The sequence below is a fragment of the Pan troglodytes genome, chromosome 10, assembly GCF_028858775.2.
Source record: "Pan troglodytes isolate AG18354 chromosome 10, NHGRI_mPanTro3-v2.0_pri, whole genome shotgun sequence".
NCBI classification, from domain to species: domain Eukaryota; kingdom Metazoa; phylum Chordata; class Mammalia; order Primates; family Hominidae; genus Pan; species Pan troglodytes.
Window position 1 is genome coordinate 121,531,352 of NC_072408.2, and position 4,753 is coordinate 121,536,104.

At 48.2% G+C, this 4,753-nt stretch overlaps 1 non-coding gene across 1 annotated transcript; it reads left to right on the top strand.

Moving 5' to 3' along the window:
• Window positions 1-337: 337 nt before the first annotated feature.
• Window positions 338-432, top strand: LOC112205148 (small nucleolar RNA SNORA27). Its single transcript, XR_002939001.1, has one exon. It is a non-coding gene; the product is annotated as a small nucleolar RNA SNORA27 (small nucleolar RNA).
• The last annotated feature ends 4,321 nt before the right edge of the window (window positions 433-4,753 follow it).

Consider the following 4,753-nt stretch of genomic DNA (forward strand, 5'->3'; position numbering starts at 1 on the left):
CTCCAACCTGGGCAAGGGAGCCAGACTCCCATCTCAAAAAAAAAAAAAAAAGAGAAGTCTTGGGAAGGAGGACAGTGGAGACACACAGGGAATGATTCAACTGAAGTAAGCTTCAGCACTCAGTAAGTGTCCAGCTCTGTTCTTTCCACAGATTGCCTCCTTCAATTTTCAGCCAGTTTTGTGGCTAGGTGTTAACCCCATTTTACAGGTGGGAGACATTGAGGCTGACTGATGAGGTTAGTTTCTCAGCCACCCTTCTAAGATCTAAATCCACTTTTGAGCAAGTGCTCTGAATAACAATAATTATCTTACAGCTTAATGTACGATTATTAAATACCACTCCCCTTTCATTTTACCATTGAGGCTTATGTCTTTATTGGTTGTTCAAGTAGGGCAAAGGAAATGGCCTTTTAAAACTCAGAGGCCAGGTACTGTGGCTCTTGCCTGTAATCCCAGAACTTTGGGAGGTAGATGTAGTGGATCACTTGAGGCCAGGAGTTAGAGACCAGCCTGGGCAACATAGTGAGATCCCGTCTCTATTTTTTTTTTCTTTGAGACGGAGTCTTGCTCTGTCATTCAGGCTGGAGTGCAGTAGCGCCATCTCAGCTCATTATAACCTCCGCCTACCAGGTTCAAGCGATTCTCCTGCCTCAGCCTCCCCAGTAGCTGGGATCACAGGCATCTACCACCACGCTGGCTAATTTTTTGTACTTTTAGTAGAGATGGGGTTTCACCATGTTGGTCAGGTTGGTCTGAACTCCTGACATCCAGTGATCCATCCACCTTGACCTCCCAAAGTGACATTACAGGCGTGAGCCACTGTACCCGGCCTTCTATAAAAAATTTAAAAAATTAGCCAAGCACGGTGGTTTGTACCTGTAGTCCCAGCTACTCAGGAGGCTGGGACAGGAGGATTACTTGAACTCAGGAGGTCAAAGCTTCAGTGAGCTGTGATTGTGCCACTGTACTCCAGAGTGGGCAACAGAGAGAGACCCTGTCTTAAAACAAAACAAAATCAAACCAGAGAAACTGGGTGCCTGTCATTGTATCCTGTCAGAGAAAACATATTGACAAGAAACATGAAAACAAAAAAAAAGATTAAGTACCTATAACAACTGCCCTTTTTAATATATATTTATAATGTTTATTGTTATAAAAGAGTAGAGATGAGGTGTCGCTATATTGTCCAGGCTAGTGTTGAACTCCTGGCCTCAAGTGATCCTCCCACCTTGGCCTCCCAAGGTGCTGGGATTACAGGCATGAGTCACTGTGCCCAGCCACAACTGCCCTTTATTAAGCATGTAATTATGTGCCAGGCACTGTTCTAAACTGTCTACTTACATATTTCTCACAATGTCTTTATGCATTAGGTACTTTCCACGTGACAGATAGGAAAACTGAGGCACAGAGAAGCTGAGTAACCTGCCCAAGGTCACACAGCTAGAAAGAGCTGGTTGCAGGACTTAAACTCAGGCAGAGGCACCCCTAACCACCAATATGCATCCCTCTGCCCTTCCCAGCTCTCTCCTGAGTCACATGAAAGAAACCCCAGGCTTACTGGTCCTAGGCTGCAGTTTTCCTCCCCAAGGTCGCTCTGGGGACAAACAGGAAGATGGGAGGGGGCATGGGGCAGTTACATAAGGCGGTCACTTCAAAGGTGGCCTCTCTGGGGTGGATAGCCTTGGCTTTGGGCAGTTAGCTGGAGCACCAGCTGGCAAGCTGAGGGCTGTCCACCATCTATCTCCTACCCAATCTCCTCTTAGTCCAAGGGCAAAACGGGCAGTGGAGGAGATGAAGGCTGGACTAGGGGGGCGAGGAGGCAGGTCTTGTAATCAAAGCTGGGCAGTGGCAGAAATCAGGTGATGCAAATAAAAATAAAAATAATAACACCAGGCTCAGTGGCTCATGCCTGTAATCCCAGCACTTCGGGAGGCCGAGGCGGGCAGATTGCTTGAGGCCAGGAGTTGGAGACCAGCCTGGCCAACATGGCAAAACCCCGTCTCTACTAAAAATACAAAAATTAGCTGGGCATGGTGGCACATGCCTGAAATTCCAGGTACTCGAGAAGTTGAGGCACAAGAATTGTTTGAACCCAGGAGGCGGAGGTTGCAATGAGCCAAGATTGTGCCACTGCACTCCAGCCTGGGCAGCAGAATGAGACTCTGTTTTAAAAACAGCAGCATTTATTGAGCATTTACTATAAGCTAAGCCCTTATGTTAACAGCTCTGTAGGTAAGGACTTTAAGTCGTTTCCTTTAAGGGGCTCAGAGAGGTTAAGCCATTAGTTCAGTCGCACAGCTGGGCTGCCTGCCCTAGTAGGAAGGAGGCCCACAGCAGGCACTAACTTCATGTGAATTTGGCATATTCTGGCGGAAGTGGGTTCTCACTTTCTGTGATGCAAGTTGCAAAACAGAATGAGAGGATCTCAGAATGGTAGTTCCAGCTACCCTCTAGATGGGAAAACTGAGGCCTGGTGAGGGGTGGAGTATGACCTAAGGTCTTATATTAAGTCAAGAGGGAATCCAGTGTAATCTCAGCACTTTGGGAGGCCAAGGCAGGCAGATTTCTTGAGGTCAGGAGTTTGAGACCAGCCTGGCTGGTGATACACGTGTGTGTATCACATGGTGAAACCTCATCTATACTAAAATTAGCTGGGTGTGGTGGTGCACGCCTGTAGTCCCAGCTACTCAGGAGGCTGAGGCAGGAGAATCACTTGAACCCGGGAGGCAGACGTTGCAGTGAGCCGAGATCACACCACTGCACTCCAGCCTGGGCAACAGAGAGAGACTCTGTCGCAAAAAAAAAAAAAAAAAAAAAGGCCAGCAAGGTGGCTCACGCCTGTAATCCCAACACTTTGGGAGGCCTAGGTGGGCGGGTCAAGAGGTCAGGAGTTTGAGACCAGCCTGGCCAACATGGTGAAGCCTTGCTTCTACTAAAGATACAAAAAAAAAAAAAAAAAAAAAAAAAAAAAAAAATTAGCTGGGTGTGGTGGCACATGCCTGTAATCCCAGCTATTCAGGAGGCTGAGGCAGGAGAATTGCTTGAACCTGGGAGGCGGAGGTTGCAGTGAGCCAAGATTGCGGCACTGCACTCCAGCCTGGGCAATAGGATGAGACTCCGTCTCAAAAAAAAAAAAAAAAAATGGAATCCAAATGGTCTGAGAATAACTGCCCATGCCCCCACCCCAGGCCAGGGTACTTCCCTCAGCTCTGAGTGAAGAAGAAAGGGTATGGCCTGAGACAGAACTGTGTTTCCCTTCTGTCCTCAACTTATTATGACTTTATGCAAGTCATTCAATCTCCCTGGGCCTCAGTTTCTGCAAAATCACGGTGGTACACGGAACGTGCAAATCATGCAAAATCATGGTGGTACAGATTATTTAATTGCTCAGGCACTTGGTGGTGATAATGCTCGGGGACGCTCATGAGGCCACAGCCAGGAAGCAGAGCCAACCACAACCGGTCCCTCAATCCTGAAGTTCTATGAAATCGAGGCTCCCAGGCTTCTGGAGGGTGATGGCAGTTGGAGGTTCACTGTATCTTTGAAGAAGCACCCTTTCTTTGTCAGGCACCCAAAGGGCCTCTTGATCCCGGCCCAGGGATAGGCTACATGTGCTTCCACAAGAGAAGCAGATTATCTCCCCATCACTGGGATTTGTGTGGGGCCTCCTTTTTCTTGGGGGTGTGGAACTCAAGGGGGGTGTTGGCTCAGGGTCTCCAAGCCCAAAAGCTTTGCATGCTAATGCCTGCATATATACCCAACCACAGCAGTTTAGGTGCATATAAACTGATGTGAGGCCCACATAGACATAGACCACGGCAGACCCTCACCCAGCCCACCTTCCTCCACCTCATTATTGTTATTGCTATTATTTAAGGGCTGTACTTTGTCTAGTCCCTAATGTGAGCCAGGCATATTATAATTAATAGTATAACATCTGAGATTCAGAGAGGTGAAAACACTTGCCTAAGATTCACAGCTAGTAAGTGGCCCAAGACAGGGAAAGACTTACACAGATGATCGGAGCTAGGCAGAGGGGAAAGGAAAGGGACATGCAGAGGCAATGTGACAGAGAGAAGAAAACTCCTGGGTGGGTGGGGTGGTTCATGCCTGTAATCCCAGCATTTTGGGAGGCTGAGGTGGGTGGATCATTGGAGGTCAGGAGTATGAGACCAGCCTGGCCAACATGGTGAAACCCCATCTCTACTAAAAATACACACAAACACACACACACACACACACACACACACACAATTAGCCAGGTGAGGTGGCGCACGCCTATAATCCCAGCTACTTGGGAGGCTGAGGCAGGAGAATCTCTTGCACCCAGAGGCAGAGGTTGCAATGAGCTGAGATTGCCCCACTGCACTTCACCCTGGGTGACAGAGCAAGACTCCGTCTCAAAACAAACAAACAAACAACAAAAAACAACCCCCGAAAACTCCCATCTCCCTTTCCTCCCAGCCCTAAATTGGGCATTGAGCTGGACTGTCCTTGACATGACCACAGACACCCGAAGCCAGAGTCCCAGGAAGTCCATTGTTTCTGCAATTATTGGTATTATTTAAGCTGTGAACAATATCTGCAGAAATGTGCTGATGGATGCTTTGGGGTTGATTTATCCTGAGATTCCCATTCCTTGAGACTCTGTCGGGGAGCTGACCTTTTCACTACAGAAATTTTAGGCCTTCTGCATCTGCTCCAGGAAATGGGAGGAGTAAAGGATGCCACCAGGCACTGGGAGGCATGGGGT